Source organism: Pan troglodytes, chromosome 10 (genome assembly GCF_028858775.2).
Source record: "Pan troglodytes isolate AG18354 chromosome 10, NHGRI_mPanTro3-v2.0_pri, whole genome shotgun sequence".
Lineage (NCBI taxonomy): Eukaryota > Metazoa > Chordata > Mammalia > Primates > Hominidae > Pan > Pan troglodytes.
Window position 1 is genome coordinate 91,731,330 of NC_072408.2, and position 22,621 is coordinate 91,753,950.

The window sequence follows — 22,621 nt, forward strand, 5'->3', positions numbered from 1 at the left end:
GCCCTAAAAATAATAATCATAATTTCAATTCTTATTTGCTTAATTTATGAGCATATTTTAAACTTTTTTACTGTTTATTACTTATAGTTACATTTAAGTCATAAAACTTAATATTTGTGATATCAATTCTGTTGGATTTGTTGAGACATTCTTTGTGGCCTAGTACTTGTTCACTTTCATTTACATTATCTATGTTGTCTTCCAGAGTATGTATGTTTTATTTGTTAAATCCAGCTTATTAATTGTGGATTTTAAATCTTCAAATATGCAGCATAGACTTTTAAGACACATATGGTTGCATAATCCTATTCCAAGTAGATTTAGTTTTTTATTTGTTTGTTTGTTTTGAAAAGGATTTTTGCTCTTGTTGCCCAGGCTGGAGTGCAATGGCGCGATTTCAGCTCACTGCAATCTTCGCCCCCCGGTTTCAAGCAATTCTCCTGTCTCAGCCTCCTGAGTAGCTGGGATTATGGGCATATGCCACCACACCCGGCTAATTTTCTATTTTTAGTAGAGAAAGGGTTTCACCATGTGGGTCAGGCTGGTTTCAAACTCTTGATCTCAGGTGATCCTCCCGCCTCAGTCTCCCAAAGTGCTGGGATTACAGGCATGAGCCACCATGCCCGGCCTAGATTTAGTTTTTTTAAAAAATTTTAGATTAAAAAAAAATGTGGGATGTTGGTTTGTTTCTTTCTTTTTCTTTTTCCTCCTCCTCCTCCTCTTCCTCCTTCTTTGTCTTCCCCTTCCCTTCCTTCTCCTTCTTATTCTCCTTCTTCTCCTTCTTTGACTTCTATACCTCCCAGGGAAGACTTTGGCTATGTTGGGGTCACTTTCCTACACCTGAGCCAACCAAGGTGGCTTCAGAAATGAAGTTCATTTTTCCATATGATCAGAGTGGCATAAACTTCTCCCAATGAAAGAAAGCACTATTAACAGAAAAAGGGCAAAAGGGAAAAAAAAATTTAAACACTCAAAAACATGAACAAATAAAATATCTCCTACACTTCATGTATGAAAATACATTCTACAGGGAGTATAGCTACCTTGGATACTAGGAACTGAAGAGTTTGAGTCATTGAGAAAAAGTTTGACGGTCTAGCATATAATTAAATGGTGATGTTTGGGCCTGGCTTTCTCAGCTGATGGTGGAATCATGAGTCATGAGAACTCAAATGAATGAAGAGCATTGTCCCTGAGTAATGAATGGTGAACTCTGGCCACCCCCCAGTGTTATTTCTGTATCTCATCCTTGCCCCCCACCCCAACCACAAGCAATATAATAGGGGTGGACTAGACTAATAATTTGGTCACTAGTCTAATAATTTGGAAGTTGGCTTTAGACCTAGAGAATTTGGAATTCTCTAGGTGTGCAGGGATTTGGCATGCATAATTTTATGCGGGTAGTAAATATTTACTCCCCCGCCTCCCAAATCCGAATTTGACATATGCTAGAACCTCAGTAGGTAAATGCCCTTGGATTATCAGACCACATTCAGCAGTACAGTAGTCTCCCTTTATCCTGGGAGAATATGTTCTAAGACTTTCCATGGATGCTTGAAATCACGAACAGTACCAAACTGGATTGCCAAACAGTTGGAACATGTTTCTTTTAAGGTCTTTTATCCACAAATTTGATGCCTTTTCCATCTTATCTAAGCACTTATTATGCACTGTGGCTGTAACTTTTGCAGTTTGAAGTGCTATAGCAAAACCAGCACAAGTCTATTTTTTTCACAGTGACACAGATAGAAGAATTATTCTTAATGTAAATCTTAGCAACCTCAGCATACGATTGTTTCTTCTTTTCGTATTGAGAGCTTTCATCTTTTTATTTTTATTTTTTAATTACTGAGACAGAATCTCATTCTGTTGCCCAGGCTGGAGTGCCTTGGTTCAATTATAGCTCACTGTAGCCTCAAACTCCTGGGCTCAAGCAATTATTCTGCCTCCGTCTCCTGAATAGCTGGGACTACAGGCCTACATCACTACTCACAGCCTCACATTTTACTTAAAGAAAGCACTTTACTCCTTTCCTCTGGCATATCCAAATTGCTAGCATCACTACTCTTGCCCTTTGGGGCCATTATGAAGTCAAATAAGGGTGAATTGAACACAAGCATTGCCATCTCATGATATTCTATCCGATAACCAAGGCTGATACTAAGTGACTACTGGGCAGGTAGTGTCTACAGCATGAAGAATCTGGACAAAGGAATGATTCATGTCCTAGGCAGGATGGTGTGGTACAGAACAAGATTTCATCACACTACTTAGAAGGGAGTGCAATTTAAAACTGATAAAACTGTGGGTAAGGGGAGCCACTGTAGCTGCAACTCTTATTTCTATAAATTAATTTAATTTCTAACTCTGAACTCACATACAATTTATCTGCAAAGAAAAAAAAAGTATACCTCATTCATTCTTAGGGCCTCCTTGCAATCTCCAAGCATCCTCTGTGCCCCCACCTCACTCCTATATTTTTATATCAAGGATTTTGGGACTTCATATAGGTCCCAGGCAAAAGAGTTGGTATCATCTGATTATTGGGTTATGTATCTGCAGAGATAATCACTAAGATGTCCACTATCTTTGCTCATATTATTCCTTCAGGTTCTATGGGGTACCACTCTTCCCATTCCAAGTTTGGGACACAAGACTCTGCTAAGGCAGAGTCTAAGTCTATGCTTAGAATTGCCCCCAACCTACAGTTAAACCTTGCTGATTCCCTGTTGCCGCTTTAGCTTAACAGATGCTAATACTAAGCCAGAAGCTATTAGGGTTTATTAATTGCAAGGCAGTTTGCTTGCTATCAAATAAATACCCATGTATACTTCTTCACAGACCCACATATGCTACCATGTGGCCCTCCCTACTCAACCTCAGTATATCTTTACTGAAAAACACATGCCAAAGAACAACACCCAGAGAGCTGGAAACACTGGAAAAGATTTCGTGATGCCCCCAACTTTACTTTATAGGGAAGGTACGTAAGTAAAATCTCATTATAACATCCTCCACAGGGAATTGTCCAATAATTACAATGACAACATTGTAAGTTAATAAAATGGTTATGTTAGTCTCTGTTGCATGAGGAACACAAAAATAAACAAAGGCAAAGTTACTCACTGTTAGAGAATAAGAAATAAAGGAGGGAAGCCTGTCGTAGTGAAAAAGGGGCTATGTCATTCATGGGCATCAAAGTAAGGGGCAGAAGCGGTTTAAATCAAGATCAAATATTTACATTTGGGTTTCAAATATTCCATTTGTAGCTCCTATAGCTTGAGTTTAGTCCCCCAACTAATACTTCGGTGACATTTCTTAGACTCAGTTTTACCACTGTTATGTAGTCTCTTTCCTAACACTAGAGAGATTGTCAGAATCTCATTTACTACTGGCAGGAAAGCCTTTTAATGTAAGCAGATTCTGGAACCACTTTCGGACTCCTTTCCTTAAAGTCATTTCCCGTAGAACCATTCTTGTATGAACATTTTTATTAGTCCTGGTTTGGTCAGCAAAGCAGAGCCACCATAAATGTTACAGGAATAAGATATTTAATATAGGAAATAGGACTTCAAAAATTTGGCAGGAATTAATATAGGAGAGTAAAATTCTAGAATGCTACAGCCAGAGAATCAAATATTTACCAACAACTTTAGTTTCAAGCAATGTAGCAAGCTGGTTGTATGACCTCCTGAAAATTGTGGCTTCTATTTCTGTCTTCCAAAATACATGCCAATTTATCTTATTGTCAAGCCCTAAAAACCTACAGGGAAGATGATTCTTTGAAATGTACTGCCCACTACACTAGAAGAAAGTAACGGTAGCAAGAAATTGACAACAGCCAATCCAGTAAAGTATTTCCATGTATAACAGAAATTTTTTTCTCATGAGTGTGTGTTTGTGTGTGTGTGTGTGTGTGTGTGTTATTTTTGTTAGATGTTGTTATTATGGCAATGCTGATTTTTACAAAATGAATTGGAGATATTTTTTGTTTTACCAAATTGTCGAATAGCATGGATGTATCTTCCTGGAAGTATCTCTTCTTTGCAAGATTGAAATAAACTAGCTTGTAAGGCCATCTGGCCTGGTAGTCTTTGGGAGGTAATTCTTTCACATTTTCTCCAAGATCTTCTAAAAAAAATCTGCCTATTTAGTTTTTTCTTCTTTCTCTATAGCCATTTTGGAAATTTTTTTCAGAAATCATTACTTCAAGAATATTATTTTATATTGAAAAAATCAATTTTTCCTGTAAGCTTGTGTTTATGTTAGTTCAGGTTGCTGTGACAAATTACCATAGACTAGGTGGCTTAAATAACAAACATTTATTTTCTCACAGTTCTGGAGTTTGGGAGTTGAAAAGCAAGATGCTGGCAGGTCTACTGTCTGGTGAGGGACTGCTTCCTGGTTTGCAGATAGCTGACTTTTTGCTGTGTCCTCATATGGCAGAGAGCAAAGACAAGAAAAACGAACTCAAGAATCCCTTTTATAAGGACACTAATCCCATTCACGAGGTATCCACCCTTATGATCTAATTACCTAACTATGGATCAGTCCATGGCAGCTTGTCTCAGACAGCCTTACTGCACCACTATTTACCAAAAAATCTGAGTTCCTTACAACACAACACACATTTATTACTCACTCACATTACATTCCTGCAACTGTAGTTTGCTCAACTCTACTCAGCTCTGCTCCACTTTGCTCCATGTGTCTTCTCATTCTGGAACTTTGCCTGAAGGAGCAAACTTTCTACAGGACACACTTATTCTCTTAGGGAATAAGCGGGAAGGGAGGAACAAGAGGAGAAATCAAACCACACAATTACAAATAGAGCTTCTGTTTAGATGTAGTATGTTTCACATTTTTCAGTTTTCATTGTCCAAAGCAAGTAAAGTACATTTGTGGCTGCTTTTAATCTAGAGACATAGTATGGGGGGAAAGCCAAGTTGTCCAGCCTTCTACTCTTGCCACCAAACCCCACAATACAAATCCAATACTTAATGGCAGAATGGGGACAAGATTAGCTATGATAAGCACTACCATTTAGAGTATTCATTGGTTCATAGCAATTCTTAAGTCTCACTGAGCTAACTTTGTTGAGTGTTCCTACCCTGATCAAGGAAATGTTACTTAGAAGTTATGGTTCTCCTCCCCGGAAGTAGCACACTTGTCTTTTGTTCTCCATGGCTCCTGGGTTCCCACTTTTTTTCCATTATTATCTTTGGCCACATCTGAAATGGACAGTTTTGTGCCTAAAGTATCTCAGTCTCTCTAACTAGACTGATGGTGTTAGGGCAACAGGAGCCTGCGAGAGCCAGAGTAACACCATTTTAAAATCAACTCCATTTTGAGACTAGCAAAGCACATTCCTTGCCAATCACAACCCATATTCACAGATGCTTACAGCAAAAGAAACAACCTAAGGATACTGCAAGGACACACTCCTACAACAGCAAAGTCCAGATCTCTCAAAACCAATAACAATATATATTCTTCAGATAATAACAGTTATGATTTCATGTAGTCACAAACTAGACTGTCAAGGCTAGTTCTCTTTAAATAAATAGAGTAATAAATTTGTCATAATGCCGGCTCACCCACATGTGGACACAGCTTAGCTTAGTCTTTACATAGACAAGATCCCTATATGAGAAAAACTTAAAGCCAGGGCATTCCTCCTCTTGTTTGCTTGCTTAACCTACTGTGCACCCAGGCTGGAGTCCAGTGGCCGATCTTGGCTCACTGCAACCTTCACCTCTCGGGTTCAAGCGATTCTTGTGCCTCAAGCCTCCTGAGTGGCTGGGGTTATAGGTATGCACCACCATGCCTGGCTATTTTTATTTTTATTTTTATTTTTATTTTTAGTAGAGACGGGGTTTCACCATGTTGGCCAGGCTGGTCTCAAACTCCTGGCCTCCAGTGATCCATTCAACTTGACCTCCCAAAGTACTGGGATTACATTTTTACTTTTACCAGTCAGAGAAGAGAACAACTTATATTTCCAAATCCTGCAAGTGTTGAAATTTCTAAACTGCTTTTCTCTTTCATCTCATTTTGAAAATGAGCTGATTCTTCCCTGAACTTAACTCTTTCTTGGAAGATATCTTATCAAGTGCAGCTAATACCAAAAAGCTCATTTAATAACATTCTGTTTAAAAACTCCTTTTCCCAGAGCCACAGGTTCATTAGATACAATTATCTGTTTTTTAAATTATTGCAAGTGACATGTTTACCAAATATTTTACCATTGCATCATGTCTGTTGCCATTTTTCTCATCTCTAGTAACTGTTTACTATCTATCTACAATCTGATCACGAGCCAATATTACATGTGTCAGTTTCTTGTTGATATTTGCTTATTTGTTATGTGTTATGTCAGGACCAACTTCTTGTATCAATTTCTGTGCTAATCCTCTTTATTGAATAACAAACATGCTTAATGTGGCTTATTCTGGAGCTCATGTAGCAGATGCCTATGTGTCCAGGCAAAGAGCAGAGGCAAGAATATAAGCAAAACCACGTGGTCATATTCATAACTGCTAAGACATTCAGAATATTTTATTTTTGTGAAAGACCCAACTCTTAAACTTATTTGTATATTTTATCAATTTTCCTACTTTCAAATTTACTAAATTTGGCTTTAACTCTGTTATGTTCTTCTGCTTTTATTGATTTGTTTTTCGATTTCAGACTCCTTAAATTAATGCTCAATTCATTTTCCTTTCTTCCTTCCCTTCTTTCTTACCTTTTTTTTTCTTTGTTAATAAGGAAGTGATCTTGCCAGTCACAAAGTGATGATGTATTCAGCCTGTTTCCTAGAGTTGCTGACTCAGTGTCAGGAACTTTCCCCAGATGCCCTTTTATTTCAGCTTTCTCTGAAAGTTACTGTATGTTGTCTGTTGGCTTGTTGGCTTATTGGCTTATGGTTTGAAGTCCAGCTGCTTTCAAATTTATAGAGTTCCACTGCAGGAAAAAGAAAAGAGATAAATGGTATCTCTGCCTCATAGTTGATTAAAGATTTTACCCCTTGCTCTACAAATCAGAGTGCACTTAAGATGTTCTAAAAAGGCATATCTTTATTATTTAGAAGTGACACAACATTTTCAAGGAGAAAAAGAATCCTCTTTATGTCTTCATTTGCTATATCTAGTTAAAATTCTTCACAGTTGTTTTTTAACATCTTTCTTTAGTTTTCACTTTATATTCAGAAATTTCTCCTTTAAAATTCCCTTTGATCATTGCAGTGAGGAGCCAAGGAGGACTTAATTGCCTGTGTTCGTCTTACTCAAAACTTTTCTTTTGAATCATAAACATATAATGCAATACAGATTTGAATAATATCTAAATACGCTGAAGTTGTAAGGAGGCAGAGTTTTTACTGGTGGAGAAGAGTGATACAAATAAGCAATGCTAGAAGTCAAAGAAGGCAAAAAATGTAAAGAAGAACCCCCTATTCTCGCAGCAAAATTGCAGGTATCAGAATAAGTTCATTACTTAAAGGTATAATTTAAGCTTTAAATGATTAAAAAGAGATGGGAACATTCAAAAGGATACAGGAAATAGCTTGAAAGACTTCCAACCTGATATATATATATATGTATGTGTGTGTGTGTGTATATATATATATATATATATATATATATATATTTAAATTGTATATTTGAATGGAAATTCAGTAGAATTTTATAAATTTTATACTTGTATATATAACATATACATTTAAAAATAAAATATATTTATAAATAATAATATACATCAATTTTAAAATAAAATTCATGAAATTTTACTGAAAGTGTCTAAAGTCAAAGACACACCTAGCAATGAGTATATCTAGCAGCCTGGTCTTGGCTTCCAGATGTTATTCTCAATTCACAAGAATCAAAGTTTCTGAAGGGAATGGCTGCATGAAGTTCTGGGACAGAGACAATACAAAATGAGCTTGCAAATATCTTGTGTCAAAAGTGATTAAAACAGGATAGGGACATATCTAAAGGAAACAGAAGTAGCTTGGAAATTAATAATAACAGTGATGTAGTATAATTGAGTAAATAGAGTAAGCACAGACCATGCTCACAATAAATAAATCAATAATTATGGGGGGATAAAAAAGCTCCTTCTTACAGTAAAATGCCAACTAATAAATGTTGATGGAATGAAAGACTTAGAGGAACAATCATTTTGCATCCAGGAGAGTAATCATAGATTAGAGTAACAATATGATTTCGAAAGCTAGTGGTTAACATTTTTTTCCAATATTTATTATGAAAAATCTCAAACGTACAGAAAAGTTTAAGGAATTGTCTAGCAAACACTGATAACCCACCACTTTGATTCTACCATTAACATTTTACTACATGTGGTTTATCACACATTGTGACATGATGAGGATGTATATTTGGTCTCTGCCCCTACGAGCTCCTAAACTGCTTGTCATTTCCTGGTTGACAGAAGGATTTTTTGTTCTAATGAGGGAACTCTTGTTGGGCTCCTGATAGCTTCATAGTTGAGGCTGGTTACCAGAAAGACCAAGCCATAATTAGAGTCTTGGAACTTTCAGCCCCACCCTTTATTTTCTGGGAAAGGGAGAGGGGCTAGAGGTTGAGTTAATAATTGATCAAGCCTATATGAAGAAACCCCTATAAAATCTCCTAAACTATAGAGTTCAGGAGCCTCCAGGTTGGGGATGCATCCATGTACCTGGCATGGGGCACACCCCCACTCCATCAGGACAGAAGCTTCTGTGCTGGGAACTCTTCTAGATCTTGCCTGATATGGACCTCTTCACCTGGCTGTTCATTTGTAACTTTTATAGTATCCTTTACAATGAGCCTGTAAACATTAATAAAATGTTTCCCTGAGTTTTTTTGGCTATTATAGCAAATTCTCAAACATGAGAAGAAGGTGGTAGGAAGCCCAATTTGTAGCCAAGCCAGATAGAAGTGAGTACCCTGGGCACTAAATACTTGTGACTGGTGTCTGAAGAGGGAGCAAGTCTTGTGGGACTTAGCCTTTAAACTGTGGGGTCTGCACTAACTTTGGGTAGTTAGTGTGAGAATTGAATGAATTGTAGGATACCCAACTGGAGTCCACAGAAAACTGGAGAATTGGTTGGTGTGGAAAACTTACATCTTTGGTGGGAACTGAGTGTAAAGAAACAGTTTCCTATACACATTAGACCATCTTTTCATCATTCTACCTAACCATCAATCCATCATATTTTATTGAAGCATTTCCAAATAAATTTTAAACATCAATGAATTTTCTCCCTAAACACTTCAGCATATATTCACTGGAATTCAATATGTTTATAGTTCTTTTTTTCCTTTGGAGATGAAATTTACATAAGACAAAGTTAACAAGTCTTAAGTATATCATTTAGAATCTTGACACAACTCTGTAACCCAACTACTTGTCAAGATATAAAACATTGTCATCACTGGAGAAAATTTGTTCTTTCCTCTTCCCAGTCAACACCTACACCATTCCCCAGAGGCAACTACTTTTCAGATTTTGTTTTTCCAACATACATACATTTTACATCTCTACAACTTTATATAAATAAAATAATAGAGTAGTGTCTTTTATTAATGCTAGTTTCACTGAGCATAATGCTTTTTGATTCATCCATGTTGTTTGCGTTTCTTTTTATGGCTGAGTAGAATTCTTTCAGATGAATACAAATATACAATGATTATTCATACTCTTAATGATGGATATCTGTGATATTTTCAATGTGGAATGTTTAGAATACTTTTGCTACAAATATTCTTGCATATTTCTTTTTGTGTACTTTTTTTTTTCATTTCTTTTAAGTAAATTCCTTTGGTAGAATTCTTGTGCCATACCATAATTGTATATTTAGCTTTAAAGGAAACTGGTGGAACTTCTAAAAAATGGGTCTATCTTCCAAATTTGTGCTCTTAATGACTATGTATAGAGTTGAGAGGGACTTTACAGGAAGAATAGGATTTTTTTTTTCAAGGAGAAAATTTAGAGAAAGATATTTCAGATCAAGGGAATAATACCAAAAAAGTACACACCTGTCAGAATACATTTCGCCCATGAGAAGAAATTAGATATGTGTTTGGATATAGTGAGAGATGAGATTGCAAAGGTAATTAAATCGTGTCCTGGAGATTTGCTTGATCACAGTGCTAAAGATTTGGGACTTATTGCCACAAAAAGTGGGCAATCATAGCAGTTTTGGGGAGAAGGAGTAACCATTTATTCATTCATTCTTAATAGAAAACACTTCCAAACTGCTAAGCATACATAAGCACTATAGTGGTCTCTCTAGTAGTTTAAGAGGAGATGCAAGGGGTCTGAGATGGTATAATCTCAGGAAAGGAAAGAACATCTCTTGAGAATCACTGAAAAGGTGAAATCTAAGAGATCTTGTGGTTAATTAGATTTAGCTTTCTGAAAGAAAATAAGGGTCTGTTGTTAGCCCGAATCTGAAGAGTTGGGAAGCTAACATTGCCTTAACCAGAAGAGGAAACCTAAAAGATAGTCAAGTTAAAACCAGAAAGCTGGAAGCAGAAAGTGTTTTTGAAGACACACGTCTTATGAAACACAGCAGTTCTGCTAGGATACCAAGTACCTCATAAAAGAGCTTCTAATTGGGAGAGTTTGTGTTCCAGGTTTTACATAAGAAAATAAAACTTGTTTAAACTGTTCTGCAATAAACACAGGGCTATTTTAATTCTAAGTTGATATGCCATAGTCCAGTTACAGTTATAAGGATCTGTCAGATAATTTCTTAGAATAGTTTTGTTTGTTGTAGGAAAGAAATACAGCCAAGAAGATCATATTTCCTTTGAAAATAACAATATTCAATGATTTAAAATTGGATTTCAAGCCAAGTGCAGTGGCTCACCCCTGTAGTCCCAGCACTTTGGGAGGCCAGGATAGGCAGATCTCATGAGCCCAGGAGTTTGAGACCAGTCTGAGAAATGAGGCAAAACACCAACTCTACTAAATATAAAAATTAGCCAGTCCTGGTGATGTGTGCCTGTAGTCTCAGCTATTTGGGGGCTTGAGGCAGGAGGATCACGTGAGCCCAGGAGGTGAAGGCTACAGTGAAGTGAGATCATGCCACTGTACTTCAGCCTGGGCAACAGAGCAAGATTCTCTCTCTAAATAAATAAATAATTTAAAAATAGATATATATATAATAGATTTCAGAGCTTTTAAAATGTATTAATGTATTAGTATTAGTGCATTTTTGGACTTAGGCTAAACCAATATGCAGAACTAAGAGATAGAGGGAGATATAATAACTTTATATTTCAAGGAAAAGCAGTGTACACTTGTATTTAATATGTTACTTTAATTTTCTGCCTAGAAAGCATTTGGGGATTTGCGTAAAACCTGAGAATTCAGAGTGAGTCAGAAATGAATCTATAGTCTCATAAAAGCTCTACTAACAATTTTTCTCTTTCATTATTTTAAGATGTCCTACCTTGAGTCTAATTGTCATATTATAATCTGTTGGTTATTTGCACATGCTTCTCTTGTGAGTAATACTTGAGCATTGTGTTTTCCACCCAGTTAAGTGGATTTTTATATTAAATTAAGTTAAATTCTGCTTTTCTAATTGTCTAGAGTCTTCCTCTATTTCAGAATGCTGGGACCACCATTTAATGAACCCTTTTACCATGTACTCAGCTCTGTCAATTTCTGATTGTAAGGAAATTTATAATAAAAGTCACAGTTTAAAATAATATAGCATGGAGGAGGATATAGGAGGGACTTGGGACATTCAATTGAAAAATAGTGCTAATTCGAGAAAAAAAGTGAGGAACACTGAGTAAATCAGCTGTTGCCACAATAATGCTGCAAAACAAATCATTCCCAAGGCCAAAGTCTTAAAACTACAATTATTATATTTGTCACATATCTATGTGGTTGATGGAAAGTACATTTTCTAGACTGGCCTGAATCTATTGCTTCTAAACTTTATTTAGGACTGCTTCACAAGTTCCTCATCCATCTTAAATCGGTAGTGTCAAGGCATGCTCTTCTCATGGAAAAAGGCAGGAATGTAAAAAGGGTCAACAAAAACATGGTAACTCTTAAGGCCAGGGTTAATTCTGGGACAGTGTTAGAACTGCTGATATTCTACTGGCCAAAGCAAGTCACTTGGCCAAGCCCCACATGAGGAGGTAGGGAAGTAAATTTATTCCATAATGTTAGGGGAAAGAACTGAATATTTGTGAAGAGTAATCTAATACAACACAACCACTTAGGTAATCTAAACTATTTTCTGCAACCTAGAAGTATCTCTCTTGAATTTCATACCTATACATATCCCTGCCTGATCTTGCCCAGTAGCATCTTTTAAGGAAATTTTATTTGTAGGCACAGCCTCACCTGAGTCATCAATAAGAAAATAAAGCAATTTTTTAGTCATCCCATTTCTGTTAAGTCTTGCTGTAGAAACTAAACATCATAATGCCATAGGTCCTATAGGCTTGCTAGGCATCAGCCCCTGTGTTTCTAAAAAACTTTTGCAAAGAGGTGGGAAGTTTTAAAACTAGGATTCTGAATCACTTTTCCAAAGTGCATGCTAGAATCCAACCTCAGTATATCCTGTTAGAAAGGTCTAATCTATCTTTCTAGAGCTTGATCTGTTTCTTATGCCCATAGTGATTGGACTGAATTCTTTTCCAACCTCAAAAGTGGATCCACATGCCTCAAATATTGCTCATGGCAAGGATTTCCTGCTTGAAAACCTACTTGGCCAAAATATCACCTCTGAAAAGAGTTTTGGTTTTTTTGTGTGTATACTACATGCCAGATAAGCCCTTGGATGTTGACTTTATTCTGATTAAGGAAAGGTCCTTAGAGGTCTCAATCAAGTATCAAGAAAAACATTAAAGTTCATGGAGCTACCATCTTTTCATCTTTTTCTATGTACAATCACATACCACATAACAACATTTCAGTCAAGGATGTATTAAATATATGATGGTCTTCCCATAAGATTATAATGAATCAGAAAATTTCTACCACCTGATGACATTATAGCCATCATAGGGTCATAATATGATGCATTATTCATGTTTTCAGTGATGCTGTCTTAAACAAATCTATGCTGCCAGTTGTATAAAAGTGTGCTATAAGGTCATAGGCCTTCATATTCATTTACCACTCACTCACTAATGCATCCCAGAGCAACTTCCCATACTGCAAACTCCATTCATGGTAACTGTCCTATAAAAGCATATATTTTCTTTAAAAATCATTTATACTCTATTTTTACAGCACCTTTCCTATGTTTAGATATGTTCAGGTATACAAACTTACCATTATGTACAATTAATATTCAGTACAGTAACATGCTGTACAGTTTTGTAGCCTAGGAGCAATAGGCTATACCACAGAGATTATATGTGTAGTATGGTACATCTAGGTTGGTGTAAGTACACTCTTTAAGGTTCACAGAATGACAAAATCACCTAATGATAAGTTTTTCGTAATGTATCCCCATTGTTAAGCAACACATGATTATATAGTATATTAGCAAATTCTATCAGCTATTTCATAAAACATTTCTCATATTGATCCATTTCAAATTATTCTTTCTGTTTCTACCATTGTCTCAACAAACATTTTACTTGCAAAACAGCTCTTGTCGCTGAGCTGTAATCTCTGTGAGCTATCATTTCTAACTTTGAACATCCCAAACACAGCTAGACATTTTATTTGAACATTTGGCTGCTCTCTTCTGTATGTTAGTCTTGCTAACCTTGAATCTACACAGTCTTGACAGGCAGACAACACTGCTGAAGACCATGGACTCAGAAGCCTCTTTTATTGGGTTCGAAGCTCAACTCTGCCATGTGCTATCTGTATAGCTTTGGAAGCTCACTTAACATTTTTGTGTTTCAGCTTTCTTCTCTGTAAAATAGAGATAATAGCACCTACCTTACAAGATAGCTATAAGTGTTAAAAGTTATGTAAAGCATTTATAAAAGTGGCTAACATCTAAAGAGGTTCTTAAAAAGTTCATGGAAAATGTGCGTTATGAAAAAACTATGCATGAATTTCAATTTTTTTGCACCAAAATAAACTTTTACTATCTTGTTATAATATGTCTGAACAATACATAGTGTTGGGCACTAATTAGGATAAAACATAAGTTTGAAAAGAACCGCAGGCCGGGCACGGTGGCTCACACCTGTAATCCCAGCAATTTGGGAAGCCAAGGCAGGAGGATCACCTGAGCCCAGGAGTTTGAGGCCAGTCTGGACAACATGGCAAGACCCAGTCTCTACAAAAATTTTTTAAAATATCTGAGTCTGGTAGTGTGTGTCTGTGGTTTCAGACACTTGGGAGGCTGAGGCAGGTGAATCATTTGAGCCCAAGAGGTTGAGGCTGCAGTGAGCCATGTTTGGGCTACTGCACTCCAGCCTGGGCAACAGAGCGAGACCTTGTCTTGGGAAAAAAAAAATAAGAAAAAAGAGAAGAAAAGAACACCTATCAGAGCAATGTGAACTCTACTAAAGTTGAAGCAAGAACAAACATCAAATTCATGGTGGAATTTGGGTGGGAGAATGATGAAGTCATTGATACTTTATGAAAAGTTTATGCAGACAATGTCCTAAAGAAATGAGCACTTTACAAATGGAAAACTCATTTTATGAAAAGACAAGAAGATGTTGAAAATGAATTCTATGGTGGCAGACCATCAACAATAATTTTGAAGGAAAATAAGTTGTTCACTTTTTCATGCTCTAATTGAAGAAGATTGAGGATTAACAGCAGAAACAATAGCCAGCACTGCAGACATCTCCATTGGTTTAGCTTACACAACTCTGATTCGAAAATTTAAGTTCAACAAGTTTACCACTTGATGAGTACCAAAACCATTATACCCACATCAGCTGCAAATAAGACCACAGTTTTCCATGAAAATTTTAAACAAATGAAACCAAAATCCTGAAGCATTTCCTCAAAGCATTGTAGCAGAAGATAAAACATGGCTTTACCAGTAGAATCCTGAAGACAAAGCACAGTCAAAGCAATGGCTACCATGCCAGTCAGGAGCAAAAATCATGACAGTAGCTTTTTGGGATGTTCAAGGCATTTTTCTTGTTGACTTTCTGATAAGCCAGAGAAAAAATAACATCTGCTTTTTGTGAAGGTTTTGAGAAAGTTAATCAAAGTGTTAGCAGAAAAACACCTGAGAAAGCTTCACCAGAGAGTCTTTCTCCACCGTGACAATGCTCCTGCTCATTCCTCTCATCAAACAAGGGCAATTTTGCAAGAGTTTTGATGGAAAAATCATTAGGCATCCATCTTTCTGTTTGGATTTGGCTCCTTCTGACTTCTTTTTGTTTCTAATCTTAAAAAAATCTATAAAGGCCACCCATTTTTCTTCAGTTAATAATGTGAAAAAAAACTACATTGACATTGTTAGATTCCCAGAATGTTCAGTTCTTTAGGAATGGACTAAATGGCTGGTATTATTGCTTACAAAAGCGTCTTGAATGTGATGAAATTTATGCTGAAAAAATTGTTTTTATTTTTATCTTTTAATTTAATTTTCCTCATGAACATAATATATACAAGCTCCCTTGTGTATATATTATGAATTTGTTTCACTTTCCTTGTTCAATGCTAGAATTTCACACCTTGTTGGGGAGACCTAAAGAATCCATAATGGAAAAAAGTGAAATTTCCACTACATAAGAACAAATAAAAATAAATTATAAAGCCAAAGAGACCAAATATAATGTCAAATTCAAAAAAATTAAATGTGAGAAAATATTTACTATGTGCCTTGCTTTCCTTGCCTTTGTATAAGCTATTGCACTTTCTTTCCATCTCCAACTGACAAAAAGCTATTTGTTTTTTAAAACGCAATTTATTTTTTACTGGTATAACAGAAAAGTGGGGTAAAAGGTAAAGGAAAAGTTATAAAAATTCAAAATATTCAAGGTGAATAGTAAAATAATGGGACATCAATGATAGAAATAAAATTATCAGATGGGGAACCATTTTTGAAGAAAGACATTATAGAGATCCAACTGAAAGTTTTCTGGAAGCTTAGCAATTATGTAGAAGAAATTCTACATTGTGTTAGAAAAGAACTCTGTGGCCAGGGAGGTCAAATAATTTGTTTATTGTCACATGGCTAGTTAAAGAAGAATTAGAAGAAAAACACCCTAAATACTTTTTCACGTACACTATGCTACCTTCTAACAAGTAACATACTTGAGGTCAAAATTAGACCTCCAGTTAGACAGTCCATGAGAGCACTAGATCAAGTATCACTAGATATGATACTAGATCAAGTGTCAGGCCTGGATATTTAGAGGAACAAAGATTTATATTAAGGGCGAGAGAACATAAGTACACAGCAGTATGCATGCTTTGATATCTTAAGAAATAAGTCATGAAAGAAAGAAAGGAAACTATAAAAAAGGAAAGAAAAATTCTGAGAGGAAGTAAGCACAGAAAGAGAACAACAAAGGTAATATGAAAGAACTTTGAGTAACTTCATCCTGTTTTTGTTTTGTTTTGTTTTGTTTTGTTTGACAGAGTCTTGCTCTGTTGCCCAGGCTGTAGTGCAGTGGCACGATCTCGGCTCACTGCAACCTCCGCCTCCCAGCTTCAAGCGATTCTCCTGCCTCAGCACCCCATGTAGCTGGGAATACAGGCACCCGCCACCATGAGTGGATAATTTTTGTATTTTTAGTAGAGATGGGGTTTCACCATATTGGCAAGGCAGGTCTTGAACTCCTGACCACAGGTGATCCGCCTGCCTCGACCTCCCAAAGTGCTGGGATTACAGGTGTGAGCCATCGTGCCCGGCCTGAATAACTTCATTCTGATGGTCATTTGCCTCTATTAGGGTTCTATTTAGTTTCTGTAGTATTAGGAGAAAAAAACAGAGAAAAATAATCAGTAACAGGAAAATATAGTGCCCTAGAAATTTAAGGAGTAATCAGGCAACAGGAAGTTGCCATAATTTATCTTAAATAATGCATCGTTAGTACAGGAATAATAAGGAAAGAAATCATTGTCATTCTTATTAATTTATTCAATAAATATGTTTAGGAAAATCTAATTTGTGCTAGGCACTTGCCTAGATGTAGGTTTTAGAAATCTGAGAAAGAAACATTTGGACAGGAAGTTGACCTTGAATTTGGGAACAAAAGGAAAAACAAATGATAGGGTCAATAATAAAATAATTATTTGATTTTGTTTTCAAGTTTAACACATTCTGCTCTGCAGCAAGCTATGTATTACTAGCACATTCCAGTCTACAAAGTGTACATATAGATTTTTTAAAATCAGCCAAATTAATGCTGTTTTTTAAAAACTTCATCTTTCAATATTAAGGATTTCTTTCATTGTTTAAATTGATGACCATACAATGTTAATATGCATAATTGAAGTGTCCATGATATTGAATCTTAGGTAGGTCTTCTTGATCTTTGAATTTTTAAATTTGAAAATTATTCCTGATTACTATAAAAATAACTGAATTCAAAGATATGGCCAATTGTGACTTAGAAAAAAATCTATTCTTTTTTTTTTTTTTTTTGATGGAATCTCACTCTGTTGCCTAGACTGGAATGCAGCAGTGTGATCTCAGCTCACTGCAACCTCTGACTCCTGGGTTCAAGCAATTCTGCCTCAACCTCCCGAGTAGCTGGGATTACAGGTGTGTGCCCCCACGCTTGGCTAATTTTTGTATTTTTAGTAGAGATGGAGTTTCACCATGTTGGCCAGGCTGGTCTCGAACTCCTGACCTCAGGTAATCCGTCCACCTTGGCCTCCCAAAGTGCTGGGACTACAGGCATTAACCACCGTGCCCGGCCGAGAAAAATATATACCTATAAGATAAAAAATAAATATAAGAATAAACTTTATTATTTGTTTTGCGATAAAGGTTGAGGCATTTTTGTCTGTATTCTCGTGGATATTACTATATTCCAGGACATAAAATTGGGAAAGTAGGTCTATATACACATAATTACAGTCACAGGACAAAAAAAAAATCAGTAATACGTATTATACTCTACCCTCAATGGTCATTACATGGAATATAATCAAGTAATTTGTACTCTGTAAATAACTGGGTATATTTAACAGTGCTAAGTTTTTGATTTGAAAAAAAGTTGGCCCAATTTAAAGAAATAGTTCACGTCAACATCAAAAATGGCATTTTTATTTTGTCGTACTTTTTCTTTATAAAGAAATGATTGATGTGAACATATTGCATTTAAAGTGGTAGTGCAGAACTATGCCAACCTCATTATATTTGAATTACTAAAAATGTATCGTTTTGTAAGAACATTAGCTAAAAGAAAAAGGAAAATGAACCTTCCAATAAAAAGTTAACACCTTTAAAGTTACAGTTCTATCAGAAAACTTTCTTCTGCTTCATAGAAATAGTTCTTAAAATCAGAGACAATATAATGGGTATCAAGCTAGCTAAATAGATTTGATAATGCCTATTATCTTTTTGTAAAAAAAATTCTTTACTCAAAAATTTTTAAAGTTTAAATTTTGTGGTTAAAAATTGATTAGAAAGATTACTAATTTACATAAAAACTGGCTTATTATCATACCAGCTGCTGAAAAATTTGTGAAACAAGTTTCAGGTTGGCAAGCAGAACTACAGGCTGTCATAGATGTAAAAATATCTGCAAGCATGAAAGATGTTTTATGCAATTAGAGAAGAAGTACAAATCCAAGTTTTGAATTTCTCAGAGTTTCTCTTGTAGACAATTTTCATTCTCAGTGAAGATAGGAAGTAACAAGAGAAGTTTACCTGGCAAAGGTGGATACCCTGCAACTAAATTGACCTCTTCTCAGGTAAAAATATTATTATAGACAGGATCATGTAAGCTTAATGAATCAGCACGCTACAAGATATAGATGTGCATTACACATTTTCTTAATAAAATTAAATCAACGGGTAGTTCAGATTTTATTTTAAAGTCTTTCTATCCTTACTCCTGAGAGAGTTCAGAGTTTTAAAATATGTCCCTGTGGTTTCACCTATTTTCCACTCAATAGTAAAATAGTCAAAGATTAAAATATCTTTCTCTAAAAAACATTTCTCATTCTTTTTGCATTCGAATTGTTGACAGACCAAAATAAAACAAAAAACAAAAAAAAATTCACAAGAATGTTCTGAAATAGTTTCGTGATTTGCATAATATTATTCATTCTGTGGAATCTACTAGAGGTGATTTTTAGAAGAAAAATTATAAAATTATCCAATGAACTCAGCTTTTCAAAGAGCAGATGCTTCCAAAGTATTTTTAAACTGAACTCCTTGTGTTACATGATGTTTTATAAAAACTTATCTCTAATCATTTTATTCAGTGACCTAAATATCTTCAGTCTATCATTTATATTTACTAGTTAAAAAAAAAACTAGAAAAACCCTGGTTTCAATTACATTGAAATATAAATATCAATTTAAAGGTACATATAAACATAGTCAATATAGACAATGCATGGTTACTACAATAATGCAAACAAGATCCTCTGCTTCTCTATCGCCTGGACTTGTTCTCCAATTTATTGGATTAGTTACTTTCACTACTGTTATGGGCTTTAGATAAAAATAATTTAAAAATAAAATTAAGCTAAAATAATTAAATTTCCACTTTATATATTCATGTGTCCATTTTTTTTTACTTTAGGACCCTATATATTTTCTCAGATCAAAAATAAAATCCATATTGCCACTTATAGAAGGTAAAAACAGGGTTCATTTCCAATTTGTTGTCAGATTTGGGAGCTATATTACTTGTTTTTTTCTTACTACATAACTTAAACTTATAGAGGTTATTGGAAATTTCTGTTCATTTTGTGCTAAGTTTAACATAAATTTTACAAACTGTAAGGTCAAATGTAATTATATTTGATGCACTACTTTTTGTATCTTTATGAGAAGAACAGTACCCAAGAATACTGTATTAATTGTTCTCAAGAATATCTTATTGGCTTACTTTCACATTGCCTTCCAAAAAAGATTTGTATTTAAAATAATTTTTCACTCCTTTCTTTTTTCATCCATTCTCTTTCACTGGTAGTGTCTCTTTCTTGATTGCATATTTTTGTTAGGAACACAACAACTATTACATTCTCTCACCATAGTAATAATATAATTGATGAAAGGATTGAGTGAATTAACCTTTGTAATTATTTTATTAAAATAAACATGAGTATCTGATATTCTGAAACATATCATTAGATGTCACATAAAATTTTTCTTTACAGAACACATAATAAACAAAATAGCCAAACATAATTGAAAAATTTTTAAAAGCTTTCTCAAATTATTTAATTTAAGAAACTTTACAGCAGTGGCAAGATGGCAGAATAGAAACCTGTGTGGTTTGTCCCCAACACTGAAACATCAAATTTTAGCAACTATCTGCACACAGAAAAGTGCCATCACAAGAACCAAAAATCAGGTGAGCAATCAACTACCCCATTTTAACACCATATTTCTGAAAAAGGCATCGAGGAGGGCAGGAGAGACAGCCTTGATGTACCAACAACACCCCACTCCCATCCTCCACGCAATGGCTTTCTGTTGTGGAGAGAAAATCCATGCACTTTGGGGAGGGAGAGCACAGCGACTGGGAGACCTTGCATTGAACTCAGTACTGCCCTGTCACAGGAGAAAGAAAAACCATGCTGAGCCCAGTCAGCCCCTGCACACAGAGGGAGCCTTTAGACCAGACATAGCAAGAGGGGAATTGCCCATCCCAGCAGTCAGAACTTGAGTTTCTTGGCAAGGCTTGCCAACACAAGCCAAAGTGCTCTGGGGTCCTAGGAAACATGCAAGGCAATCTAAGACACAAGGACTGCAATTTCTAGGCAACTCCTAGTGCTGGGTTGGGCTCAGAGCTAGTGGTCTAGGATGGCATGTGATCTAGGGATACACCAGCCTGGGTGGTTAACCCCCAACCCCAGGCAGTGCAGCTCGCAGCAACAAAGTGACTTCTTCCTTCTGCTTAGGAAAAGGAGATCAAAGAGTAAAGAGGACTAAATCTTGCATCTTGGATACCAGCTCAGCCACAGTAGGATAGGGCACCAGGTAGGGTTGTGAGGTCTCCATTCTCCATTGCAGACCCTAGCTCTGGATGACATTTCTAGACACATCCTGGGCCAAAAGGGAGTCTGCTGCCTTGAAGAAAAGGACCCATTCCTGGCAGGATTTATCACCTGCTGACTAAAGAGCCCTTGTGCCCTGAATAGCCAGTAGTGGATACTCAGGTAGTAAGTTATGCGTCTTGGGCTCTGAGATCTACTGGTTTCAGGTGTAACCCAGCATACTCCTAGCTGTGGAGGCTGTGATGAAAGACTCCTTCTGTTTAAGAGAATGAAAGTTAAAGGGACTTTGTCTTGTACTTTAGGTACCAGCTCAGCCACAATGGGCCAGAGCAACAAGCAGGGTGTTGGAGTTCCTGAGCCCAGGCCTAGGCTCTTGGACATCATTTCTGGACCAGCTCTGGGCCAGAAGGGAACCCACTGACCTGAAGGGTGAGTCCCAGTCCTGTCGGTACACAACACAAGCTGACTGAAGAGCTCTTGGCCTTTAAGTGAATACCAGTGGTTGCCTGGAAGAACATCCATGGACTGGTGGTGGTGGTTGCCACAGGAGAGGCTTCTCTGCTTGTGTAAAGGGGAGGGAATAGCAAGAAGGTCTTTGTATTGTGGTTTGAGTCTTAGCTTATCCACAATACAATAGAAATCAGGGAAACTGCTAAAGTTTTTAACTCCAATTCCTGGCTCCCAGCCAGCATCTCTAAACAAGCCCAGAGACTGGGATAACTTACTGTCCTGGGCAAGACTCAGTGGTGTGCTGGCTTCAGGTCTGACCCAGCACAGTCCCAGTGATGGTGGCCACAGGGCTGCTTGCATCATATACTCCCAGTTCCAAGTGGCTTATTACAGAGAGAAGGAGACTGTTTGTCCGGGAGAAAGTAAGGGAATAGAACAAGAATCTCTATTTGGTTATGTAGAGAATTCTTCCAGATCTTACCTAAGACAACCAAGGTGGCCCATCTATGAGTCTGCAACAACCACAGTGTTATTAGGCTTGGGACCTATGCCCCTTCAAATACAAGGAAAGCCTTCCCAAGAAGGACAGACACAAACAAGCCCGGATTGTAAAGATTACAATAAATACCTAACTCTTCAACACCCAGAGAATGACGAACATCTACAAGCATCAGTATCACCCAGGAAAACGTGACATCACCAAATGAAATAAATAAGGCACCAGGAATGAATCCCGGAGGAACGAGATATACGATCTTTCAGACAGATAATTCAAAAGAGCTGTTTTGAGAAAATTCAAAGAAGTTCAGGATAACACAGAGAAATAATTCAGAATTCTATCAGATAAATTTAATGAAAAGATTCAATAATCAAAATCAAGCAGAAATTCTAGAGATGAAAAATACAAGTCACATGCTGAAGAATACATCAGTATCTTTTTTTTTTTTTAATGCAGTGCTTTATTATTCTCAACACCAATGACAGTGGCCTCCATAGGACAGGGGAGTGAGTTCCGTCGACGGAGGGGTGGCCCCTTCTTGCTGGCGATGAGCGAGTTCCTCAGAACCACGATGTC

At 36.4% G+C, this 22,621-nt stretch overlaps 1 long non-coding RNA gene across 3 annotated transcripts in view; it reads left to right on the forward strand.

Moving 5' to 3' along the window:
- LOC107967592 (uncharacterized) overlaps positions 1-22,621 on the forward strand; it is a 54,300-nt gene that overhangs the window by 5,486 nt on the left and 26,193 nt on the right. For 2 of the 3 annotated variants that reach the window (XR_001708149.3, XR_010148094.1), the window contains 2 exons: positions 2,842-2,983; positions 4,337-6,651. This is a non-coding gene — a long non-coding RNA (uncharacterized LOC107967592). Of the gene's footprint in view, positions 1-2,841; positions 2,984-4,336; positions 6,652-22,621 lie in introns of those variants that run through there. The other variant, XR_010148093.1, reaches the window with a different exon arrangement.